This window comes from Sciurus carolinensis, chromosome 1, assembly GCF_902686445.1.
Source record: "Sciurus carolinensis chromosome 1, mSciCar1.2, whole genome shotgun sequence".
In the NCBI taxonomy this organism is placed as follows: Eukaryota; Metazoa; Chordata; class Mammalia; order Rodentia; family Sciuridae; genus Sciurus; species Sciurus carolinensis.
The window spans coordinates 202,531,191-202,543,091 of NC_062213.1; the positions used below are offsets into that span (position 1 = coordinate 202,531,191).

Genomic DNA, 11,901 nt, shown 5'->3' on the forward strand with positions numbered 1-11,901 from the left:
GCACCACATATAAATAAATGAATAAAATACAGGTCCATCAATAACTAATATAGATATAAATTTTAAAAAATAAAATCTAAAAATACAAAGGACTAAGGATGTAGATCAGTAATAGAGTGTCCATTGGGTTGAATCCCTAGTAATGCAAAAAAATAAAATAAAATAAAAATTTAAAAAAAGAAAGAAAAAGAAAAAGATTTAAACAGCACAGAGTAAACTTGTATAACATCTCACATAAGAGGTGGCCAAGATGGAAAAGAGCTTCGAGACAGACTTCCAGGGTTGGGGCTGGGGCTGGTTAGCACAGCGCTTACCTCGCATATATGAGGCACTGGGTTTGATCCTCAGCACCACATAAAAATAAATAAATAAAATAAAGGTATTGTGTCTGCCTATAACTTAAAAATAAAAAAAAATAAAAAAAAAAAAACTTCCAACCAACCCTAGGGCAAGTGGATTGTTTTTTTAAACAAGAGAAGTAAGACCTACTTTATTAACATTATATTGCAGAAGAATACTTATTTCCTAGGAAAAAATCCCTGTTAAATCAAAGAGTAAGCTCTTACTTTATACACCGTGTGGATGACATACGTGACATGCATGGGATGTATGTATGCCTATATTGTACATATACAGACACGCATACAATCACGTGCCACATGTCGCTCATGTCAGGTCACACACACGGTGGTGGTTCAATGAGATCATGCTGCCTGATGACGCTGCACTCATCTGGGCAAGTGCATCTCACAGAGGCCTCCGGGTGGGATGTGGGTCCCCTCTGGTCCTCAGGCTAATGTCAGAACATCATGCAGAGAAGCCAGAGGGTGACCCATCCAGCCCTCCTGCTCCCGGGCCCCTCCTCCTGTCCCACCAGACATTCTGGGAAGGAGGGGTCGGCGGCACAGAGAGTGAACCGAACACGGAGGCGAAACTCCAACCCGGCGGACTCCGGAGCCCTGCTCCTACCCCTGTACGCTGGGCCACCTTCCTCTCCTGGGCCAATGTGGAAGGACTGGACTGCGTCACCCGCCAGGCTGCGGCCAGGGGCTCACCTTGGTACTCACATCCTGCAATGCCGACACCAGCGAGTGGACCACAGGTAGGAAAAGCAAGAGCGCTTTCCACGAATGTTCTACCAACCCGAGGAAGATAAGGCGCTCAGACTGTCTGTTGAATGGGACCGGGCAAGGCCACTGTAAAAGATTGTTGAGAGTTGTAAAAACCTAGAGGAACCTGCCACGATTCGGGCAAAAGCCCCGGCTGGCATCCACGTGCACAGACAAAGCCGTTTCTTGATTCTCTGCCTAGACCAAAGTTTTGAGTTACCCAGTCAATGAGTCACCTAGGACCTAACGGCTCCTACTGAACTGGACATTTCTTGTCGCAATTCTGTCTGATCATTCTTCATATTATTTTCAAACTATGGTTGGAATCGCCGTGCTGGGAGGAGCGGAAGCCACAGAAAAAACATGAACATCTTCCCAGAGCATCTATGTGACACAAGAGTTAGGGGGAAATATTCTTTATAGTAAAATAAACATGCACGCATCATGGAATAGAATGCAAAACTGATGTTAGCGTTAAAAATAGACCTTGAAGCTTCAAAGCAAGGTCATGGCTGGGGTGGGATGTTTCAGACTAGGGTTTGCATCCAATTCCTGACCGGGGGAGGGGGTGGGAAAGTTGGAGAAGGATGGTCCATCAGGGTCAAGGTTACTGCCCACTGCCTGCCATCTCCCAGTTGCTTCCCCATCAACCCACAGATGGGGGTCCCGGAGTGGCTGCCTCTGGAGCAGCTGGCTCTCCCAGGAGCAGTGACTTGCCATTGTGGCTCACAGGTAACAGAGTCCACTTCTCTGGTCAAGGTCAGCTGATGGTCCACCTCACTAGTGAGCTGCTTCTTTTTTTTTTGGTACAGGGATTGAATCCAGGGATGCTCCACTACTGAGCTACATTCCCAGCATTTTTTATTTTAAACATGGGTCTCACTAAATTGCTGAGGGCCTTGCTAAATTGCTAAGGCTGGTCTCAAACTTGTGATCCTCCTGCCTCAACCTCCTGAGCTGGGGATTACAGGTGTGGGTCACCATGCCTGGCGTGAACTGCTCTTACCATCCAACCCAGGCCCTAAGAGTTGGTCTGAGGGTTGCTTTTGCCACCACCCCAGAGGAGAAAACCTCGAATGAGATGTCACCTCTAACCATATGCTCTGATGCCCAAAGCTCCTTCAAACACCGAAGGGCTAGAAAAAGGTGAAAAAACGACACCCTGAGAATAGGCTGATAAAGAGCAAAGCAAATTACTCTTCACTGACACATACCGTGTGCATTCTGTATGAGTCATTCCTGGAAGGATCAATGAGATAATGGATGAATAACCCTGCACCTATGGTTTGGATCTGGAATGTCCCCAGAGGCCCATGTGCTGAAGGCTTGTCCCCAGCCTGTGGTGCTATATAGCCTGCGGAGGAACCTTTAAAAGGTGGGGCATTGTGGGAGGTCTTAGGTGACTGGGGGTGTGCTCAGGAAAGGGTCGTGGGAATCCTACTCTTTTTTACCCATATCCCGGCCACCACAAGAGGAGCAGCTTATCCACCACAAGTTCCCTGCCTTAGGCCAAAAACCAAGGGGGCCAACCAGTCACGAACTGAAACCTCTAAGCCTGTGAACTAAAATAAACCTTTCCTGTTTTCAAGCTGATAGTCTCAGGTGTCTCATTACAGTAATGGAAAGCTGACTAACTCACCAGGCGCGCAAACTTCAATGTCTTACAACATGGATATCTCAGTTATCTCTCCTGTTCCACAGTGTAGGCCTCAAAGATTCATACAATGGCAAAATTGTAACTTTTTGAGTGGCAATAACCTGCTACAGGTTTGTTTTTTTTTTTTTTTTGGTAGTTGTAGATGGGCCTTTTGTATTTGTTTATTTTTATGTGGTGCTAAGGATCGAACCCAGTGCCTCACATGTGCTAGGCAAGCGCTCTGCCTCTGAGCTACAGCCCCAGCCCCAGATTTTTCATTGTGTTTGATCTGCATGACAATTCAGTGAAAGATACCATCACCCCCATCTTCAGATGCCAGCCTGTTGGCGTATGCAGTTCATCAAAGTCACATATGTTTTAAGTGTCAAAGCCAAGATATGAACCATCTGTGTAATTCTAAAGCTCTTGTTTGTGATGCTAACATTAAGCCACCTTCCATTCATCTTCTCCAAACAGCCCTGCTGGGCATGAGAAGCCAGGCACACCTTGGGCAACCACGAGATAGATGGTGCTTCATTTAAAAATAGGCCACACTTCAACACTGGTTTCCAAATGACAGCAGATGAGTCGTGTTATTCAAATAGCTGTCCCACCACACATGCTCCTGGAGAGTGCTTTGCTCCTGCCTCAGGAACCCTGGAGACAGGGGCCATGGTCTTCAAGTTCATCCTTTCATTAGCTCTGAACACGAGAAACATTTCTAATGGAATTTTTTGAGAGACAGGTAAGGGGGAACGTTGTGTACTTTTTTCCCATAGAAGAAATTTCTCGTAAGATGGCTTATTGGTGACAAAGATCCTGGTTTCTCAGCTCACTTCTCAACAGCAGGTTGGTGGTGAGGAGCGAATGCCCACCAGACCTTGGCTCCTGACCAAGGCTGGCGAGGCCCACTGTAGGTGAACGCAGTGACCACTTTATTCTCAAGGGCTTCAGGAGCTGGCATCAAGGGCCACCACCCAAACGGGTGCCGAAGCTCTGGGTCCTGCCCCCTGAAGTGCCTGCGACATTCCCAGGGCCGCGCATGAGGGAGCATGTGGGTATAAACAGCAGAACTGTCCCCAGGATGAACTGTGGACTTGGAAAAAACCCAACAACAACTTAGTCTTCGTCCTCCATTTCTGCACCATGGCAGGAGAACCAGGGACCTGAGGAAGTGGCCCTGTTAGGGCCTTGGGATTCCCTAAGGCCTGTCACAGCCCCCACCTACTCTTTGAGGTGAGCAGCACCCCAACATAGGATCATCTGCTTGCTCCAGAGACCCTTACAGCCTAATCCAGGAGACAGCCAAGGACACATTTGGTCTGGACAGAAGTCTGCCAGCTCCTCTTCCAGGATCACTTGCTGCCAAGGCAGAAAGATCGATCCCTGTGCTTAAATCCAAATCCCCTTGGCTTAAGTGTAAGCCATTCCTCCTTGTTAAAGCATGATGTATCTTGAGGGTGAAAATAATGATAACAACGAGAACAGCTAATACTGAGTATTGACTGCATACTAGGTAATGTTCATTATCTAATTTATCTCATTGAATTCATAAGACAAACCTCAGAACAAGTCCCATTAGCGTCATTTTATGAACAAAGAAATGGAGGATCAGAGGAGTTAAGTAATCTCCTCAAGGTCACACAGCTAGGAGGTTGAAGAGCCACAGTTCAAATCTGAATCCATCAACCCCAGGTTCAAGGGTTTAACTACCACATTACATGGCAGCAAACCCCATACTATACACATAGCTCATAACCAGAAAGAAAGCTATTGATCTCATTAGTAATAAAAGAGATACGTTTGAAATTATTACCTTTTAGGACTATTAGCAAAACATTTCCTTCAATGCTGTTCGAGGCTGACAAGGGTGTTGTGAAACTGTTACGTATCACTGGGGTAAATTGGTCCAGGCTTTCTGGAAAACCACTTACTCCAAGAGCCATAAACACATTTGATGTCTTTGATGCAATCATTCCTGGATACGGGAGAGGCCATACGCCTGCAAACACCAGCTGCAGTGTTTGGGAGTGGTGGCGTGTGTGCATCGGGAGGCCAAGCGCATGCTCCTCAGAGGGGAGATGTTACCCCCGCCCTGGGACGCTTACCACACACCCAGACAGGGTGGCTGGTTCTGAACCAGCGTGGAGAACTGATGACCAGTGTCGAATGAAGAAGAGTCGACTGCAAAGCAGAATCGCCAGCTGGGTGCCGTGGCCCACGCCACTAATCCCAGTGCTCAGGAGGCTGAGGCAAGAGGATCGAAAGTTCAAGGCCAGACCCAGCAATTTAGTGAGGCCCTGTCTCAAAATTGTAAGAAAGGACGGGGGATGTGGCTCAGTGATGAGTGACCCTGGGTTAATTCCCTAGTACAACAACAACAAAACGCAAATCCCAGTCCTGGCTCCAAACGCCATGTGGCAATTCCCCTGTGACCCCCACCCCACCCCTACATAAATGACGTCAGGAAGTTTCAATAACAGAGCTCTGATTTCTGCTTCCCTGCCAGGAAGGGAGGTTGACCCTGTGGGTGGAGGCAGAAGAATGGAGGCAGCCTTCTCCTACAAGCTGCAATGACGGGGGTCCCCACACCTCTAGGCACCACCAGGCCCTTCCCATGAAAGCCTCCAGTTCAGCGAGTCAACTACTTCCGGGTTCAGTGAGTCAATTACTTCCCAAGGCACAGCCACAAAACTGGGCCCTGCCCTACCTCTCCTGATGGCTGCTCAGCAGAGGACAGCCCAAAGTGTGAGGGGCCCCGTGGCCTCAGATGGGATGGGTGGCCCTGGGCTGGGAAGCAGTCCTGTGCAGAGAAGGGGTTGGGGAACCAAGGCAGGCAGGAGGGGAGGGGAATCAAGAGGCCTGCCGCAGCCTCCCCTGGGAGTCCCTGAGGTGTTCTTTCCTGCTGCTGGGCCCCCAGGGGGTGAGAGGAGGGCTGCAATTGGCAGAGCTGACTTGTTGGTTGCTGCCCATCCACAGAGTTGGGGAAAGGGAAGGAGGGGGAAGGCTCTGGACAGTGGTGCAGCAGGGACTGAAATTCTAGTCCAAGGTCACCCGGGGCAGGACGGGGCAGAGACAGGCAGAGGCACTCAGTACCTTCCACAGAGGACACATTAAGAAGTGCATCCCTCCACCTCAGTGGCCTATGGGTGCCCCCAACCCAGGGCATCCCTGTCTTAACTCATGGAACATCTGCATTATTTGGAAAAATAATTGTGTGGAAAAAGGGTCTTTGCAGATGCAATTAAGCTGAAGATTTTGAGATGATTCCTCCTGGATTATCCAAGCGGCCCCAAACCCAAGGACAAGTGTCCTTCTACGGGACAGAAGAGGAAACACAGATGAGGAAACAAGGATGAGGCCAAGTGAGGACAGAGACCAAGGTGGGAGGGACGGCACACACAGGCCGAGGCAGGAAGGTGCTCCATGGGCCAGAGCGGGTGGCAGGAGTAGGTTTCTCTGACGCTGTTTTCACGCCTCTGATCTCCAGAACCATGACAGAAGACATTTCTGTTGTTTTAAGCCACAAAACGCGTGATCATTTGTTATGAGAAATGAAGGCAGCGTCTCTCCAGGACCCGATCTCCCGGGCGGGCTCTCTGTCTTCTCTCCCTCCTCTGCTCTCTACCCACCCCACGTGCAATTTCCCCAAGTGGAAGCTGTCCCACCCCCGCCGTGTGACAAGATTTCACTAGCTGAAACACCACTTTGGCACCGCCACACTCATGGCTTCCACGACTCTCCTTGTGCTCAGAAAGCAGGTGGCCTTGGAAAGCACCCATTTCCAGAACAACCTGGCCCTCCTCCCAGGCAGGTGGTGAGGTTGTCACTTAGGGGAGGGAGGAGGGTTCTCACACCCATGCAGAGAGGGCAGCAGGAAGGGGAACCTGACCGGCCCCAGGGACCATGCGGCCCTCAGGGAGGGTAGACTGGACCATATTTTGGTGTGTCCCACAGAAAGGCACAGAGTTGGGCTGCAAAGGAAGAAGAGGGAGGGTCCCAGGTTTGTTTTTTTGTTTCCACCTTGAAACCAGCAGCATTTCTGATATGATGGCTGGGGATTTCCAACAGCCACATTAATGACCACTGGGTTTTAGTGTGAACTGCAAGAGGAGAGGTAGAGACTCTCACCCTGGCTGCTTATGAGACCTCGCAGTGGCTCCAAGATGACCAGGCTGGCTGTTGAGTGGATTTACACTTCTCTGTGGACCAGTCCATCCATCAGCCCTGCTGGGAATCATGCCTGTTCACCGGGGAGTGGAGGAGGGGCCCTCCCGGCTGACAGAGCTTTTCTAAGGTCCCACATTAAGGAAACAGTTCACCATCAGACCCACAGAGCAGCTGGCCTCAGGGAGGGAGGGGACTGTTCTCTAAGCAAAAATGGTTCTGACAAAATCAGCCAGCCAGAGGGGAATTGCCTCATGAGCTGCACATTCACTTCTCCCTTTAACTGTGCAACAAAGAAAAACCAAGGTGAAATAGGAACCAACCCCTCAACCTCACTCCCACCCCCAACTCCCTCCAGGCAGCCCCAAAAGCCAACTGGGTCTGGTCGTCTGTGTCCTGCAAGCCCCCCAGGGGCTGAGACCTTTCTGCCTATTCTTAGCACAGCCCCGGCCTCAGAGAGATCTCACTTTCTAGAGTCCATAAAGCTAGAGAAGGGATGAAGCCCACGGCTCAGTGCCCTTAGGACTTGTTTTCGAGTCCTTCTTTGGCATGGGCTGAGGGGCAGTTTGTCCTGTAGACGGGAGTTCAGTGTGCCTCTGGAGCTGGGACCTGAGTTCCAGAAACATCTACGTCTGCAGGGTGACCAGTGGTCTCCTTTCAGAACTCCAGCAGTGGGCAGGCGGGGAGAAGGGGGCTCAGAAGCAATGAAGCTGGGTGGTCTCTAGAGCAGGCAATGGCTTGTAAGAACACTCCCCCTCTGCACCCCAGGGTGTCTTTCAATACCTGGAGGAGTTTGCGAAAGCACCCACAGGAAACAACCCAGAATGTGGCAGGCAGCCCTCCCCCAAGACCAACCGAACCCTGACATCAAGAACAAAACTCCAGGGTGGTGGGATGCCACGAGGTTGGTGCTTTCCACTCTAGAGGGAGCTGAAGACAGCTCCATTCTTATCTCCAGGTATTTGCTCACAGACACAAATCCAAAGAAGCTTGGTCCCCACCCCGTGGGTTTACAAGGGAGCATCAGGGGTAACTCCAGGGCTGAGTCTCTGGAAAGACCCCCAGGCCTCCCCAGCACCACTCCAAGAGAACCATCAGGACAAATCTTTTCTCTGCCTTCAGGGGCTGCTCGCTGAGGCAGGATTCTGGATCAATTATTTGTAAACTGCCCTGAGTGATGAATTATTGAACCTTTCTGAGCCTTTCTTTCCTCAACTGTAAAAAGGAGACAACATCACTCAGCTCCTAAGGTTGTTTAACACATACATAAAACCATCAAGACTTCCAGGAGCAAACGTTCCTATGGTACCATTCAATTAACAAGAATACCCAGGCACAGGCAGGCAGCAGGGCGGTGTCCAGTTGTTCTGGAAGAGAGCAGAGGAATGAGTCCCCTCGGTGCAGCGAACCTTTCCCTTGGAGAATCCCGAGGGAGCAAGATATAAGCACACCCGCTTCACAGACACGCGGGTCCATGCTCCAAGTCCTAGAGGGTGTTGCCAGATGGCGCTTCTCAGGATCCCAGGCGAAGAAGCCCGGCCTGGTAGAGTCTGGGGGAGTTCAAGGCTCCTCCTCCTTGGGGGCACGGTATCAAGTTACTTAATCGGCCAGGCGCTCTTAGCGAACGGAGCAGATCCCAAGGACAGTGAGCGACGACCCAGTACGTGGACCGCCCCAGAACTCCCTCCAAACCCAGCCCGGGGAACCACATCCCCACCTCTTTCCCTCCGGAGCGCGCTTTCCCGAGCCTCCCGTCGGTCCTTTCCTGGTTCTCTGACGCCCATCTCCCAACCAGGGCAAAGCGCCGTCGACTGTGTCGTCGCCCGTCCCCACCCCCATCCCCCCAGCCCACGGAAGGTCACCCCAGTTCCCCTCTGCTCCATCTCAAGGATGAGATGCAGAGGAGGAAGCCTAAATAAAAACAGGAAACTAAATTAAATTTAAAAAAGCCTCATTCAGACTGAATTACGGGTAAGAGTGTCAAAAAAAAAAAAGTCCGGAAATGCAAAGCTGGAGGCGGTTTTGCCGCTGTAACCCGGGCTCAGCCGCAGATCTGGTGGCTGATCTCGCACTCGCCACTGCCGCCAGCGCGGCCAGCTGCGCGGCGGGCGGGAGAGGGACGGGGCCGCAGGGCTTCGCTCCCGGAGGGCGAACCCGTGGACTTCGGCCCCGGCCCCTTTCCAGCCGCGATTCCGCCGCATCAAGGCTGGCAGGAAGCGCAGGACCAAGACGCAGGAGTTGTGCCCGGTCCTCCGCGCCTCGCCGGGCGCACCTGGGCGACACCGCTCGGGGTCGCAGCCCAGATCCCGCCTCCGGTCCGGGAGGCCGCCTGGTCCCGCTCGCAGCGCTCGGAGCCCGGCTTCCCCGGCCCAGCGCTTCCCGTCTCCCCGCGCCTCTGCGGGGCCGGCACCCTGCCGCCGGGCCCCGGAGCTCTTGTCGGGCTCCTCAGGGCGCAGGGTTCAGGCGCGGGGAGCCGGGCGCGCACCTCTCGGCAGGCGTACGGGGGACGCTCCGAGCCCCCGGGCGGCCCCGGCCAGCGTGGCCGCGGCCTAGCCTCAGGGTGCCCACCGCCCGACTCTCTTGACTGGGGTGGCGCAGGGTCAGGGCATAGGGGCTGTGAACTCCGGGAACCTGCCCGCGAGCGGACCCCGGAGCCCAGAGCGCAGCGGTCCGCCTCCGAAGCCCCCGGTCCCTGTCCTCTCCCTACCTCCCCAGACCCAGCCAGGGACGAGCGCTTACCGGTCGGGCGCAGCTGGCAGGGGCTGGGCGGCTCGGCCCAGCGGCCGCTCGGAGCGAGGGCGCCGGGCGCTAGTGCGCCTAGAGGCGGGGAGGCGGGGAGGCGGGGCGCGGCGGGGACCGCCCGCCTCTGACAGCCCGCACACTCCACTTCCCACTTAGTTTCCTTTTGCTGTTAACAGGAAAAACAACAGGTCCTCCGGCACTTGGTCCGTCCCCCGCCCCGCCCCGGCCTGCGGCCAGAGGGGCAGTATCCCAGGTGCCCTGGAACCTGCACCTCGCCCTGCTTCGAAACAAGTTTTCTTTTTATACCAAAGGAAACAACAAACGAGAGTCCTATGAACCCATAAAACCTCCAAATTCACACCCCAAAGAATGTTAATAGGGTGCTCAGAAAGCTGGAGGGCGGGGGAGGGGAGGGGTAGCTGCGGCTCTCACCACCCCAAGAGCTCTCCCCGAGAGAGGGGCCAAAGTAGGCAGAGGGAGCCTGCGGGGGCCCAAAGTCTCTTAAGAGCATGGACCTGCCGGCCAACCTGTCCCCAAGATTACCATAATGACTTCCTATCCTTCTAGAATGAGGTGGGGCATGAGCCAGGCAATCGCTTAACAACAGGATGGCTTCAAATACCCAACTCTCCTCAATCTGGCCTGAAAGTGAAGCAGCTGTTATTTTTCCTGGGACCCTTGGGGAGTCTGAGGGGTGGAGAGGGACTCCTTTCATCCACAAGCTGCCTCGGACCAGGACTAGCTCCAGTCAGTGGTGATGGTTTCAGGGTCCAGGCCTGCTTCAGTGGTGCTGGGATTCCAGGCTTGGACCCTCGTCCCCTGCCTGCTCACTGGAATGTCTGAGGTTCACAGCCCTACTCCTATCCCAGCCTCTGACAATCTGGTCTTCATTGGTTCAGCAGAGGTCTCCAGCCCACACTGAGGAGATGCTGGCAAAGGACAGAAGAAAAGGGGATATTTCAGAGACACACCTGTAGTTAAGTCAGTGTGTCTCTAGCAGCCTGTCCTGAGAGTTCTTGCTTCTGTCCCCATCTCTGGGTGGCTAGGTTGTAATTTACACTGCTCCTCGGTTTGCAGAGTTCCTTGTTCGACCCAGGGAGGTTATTTTTTTTTTTAATTTATTTATTTATTTTTTTTTTTGCACAATGCTGGCAATTGAACCCAGGGCCTCATGCATGCAAGGCAAGCCCTCTACCAACTGAGCTACATCCCTCTTCTGGGATAAGCATGTTCTGACAACAATTTTAATCATGCTCTTCACTACTTGAGATGTTCCCAGGGAACACACTAGAGATGTGCTTCACATAGTACCCTCTTTGACCCCTACATTGGCCCAGCAAAGTAAATCTTTTTTTCAATACTGGGGATTGTACCTAGGGTTGCTCTACCATAGAGCTATACCCCCATCCCTTTTTATTTTTATTTTGAGACGGGGTCTCACTGAGTTGCTGAGACGGGCCTCAAACTTGTGATCTTCCTGCCTCAGCCTCCAGAGTTGCTGGGATTACAGTCATGTGCCACATGCCCAGTAGTAAATCTTCTCACTAAATTTCATTATCCCCAAATTATGGATAAGAAAACTGAGTTTCTGGAAGGTTGAATCATTTGGGGGTGTCACAGTCAGCAAATGTGCCACTCCTTCCGGATCCTCACTCCTTTCACTACCCTGCTGTGCTGCAGCTTCCTAAGAAGTTTCATCTTCCTGAAAACCTGACACACTTCCTTTCTGAGACCCTAACCATGAGACTTAGGGTGCCCCTCCCCTTTGCCGGGGTGCCAGGAAGCACAAACTAAATTTAACGATCAATTACAGTCATCGCCGTTCCTCAAGTTCCTGATAGAATCGCCCTGCCTTCCTCTCTCTGGTTTCTGATCTCTCTCACCCTATTTTTAACTGTTGTCATGTGTGTGTTGGAGGAAGCCACCTCAAGTTCCCTTTGAACTGTAAATAAAATGAACTAGATACGGTGGAGAATTTATGGCACTCCTAAGGGGAAAATGGCACGTTAACCATAGGAAAGTCAACACGTGCTACTCACGTGGTAGCCTTTCTCTGCAGAGTCCTCATGGGAAGTACTTGGCCCATTGTATGGAGGGAAGGAGGCCTCAGTCAATAAAGGGTGGGGCAGGTCAGTGCGGAAGAGCCTCAGCCAGGCCTCCGGCCTCGGGCCTCTTGCCTTCCTCCCCTGAGCCTTCCCTGGCCCGACCTCGGGTAGCTTTGCACCGACACCCACCATGCCCACAGCA

At 52.4% G+C, this 11,901-nt stretch overlaps 1 protein-coding gene across 3 annotated transcripts in view; it reads right to left on the reverse strand.

The window, feature by feature from the left end:
* Pik3cd (phosphatidylinositol-4,5-bisphosphate 3-kinase catalytic subunit delta) overlaps nucleotides 1-9,814 on the reverse strand; it is a 45,286-nt gene extending 35,472 nt beyond the window's left edge. For all 3 annotated transcript variants that reach the window (XM_047523256.1, XM_047523262.1, XM_047523244.1), the window contains exon 1: nucleotides 9,652-9,814. The gene's annotated coding sequence lies outside the window, so the exon portion shown is untranslated. The remainder of the gene's footprint in view (nucleotides 1-9,651) is intronic.
* Nucleotides 9,815-11,901: the final 2,087 nt, after the last annotated feature.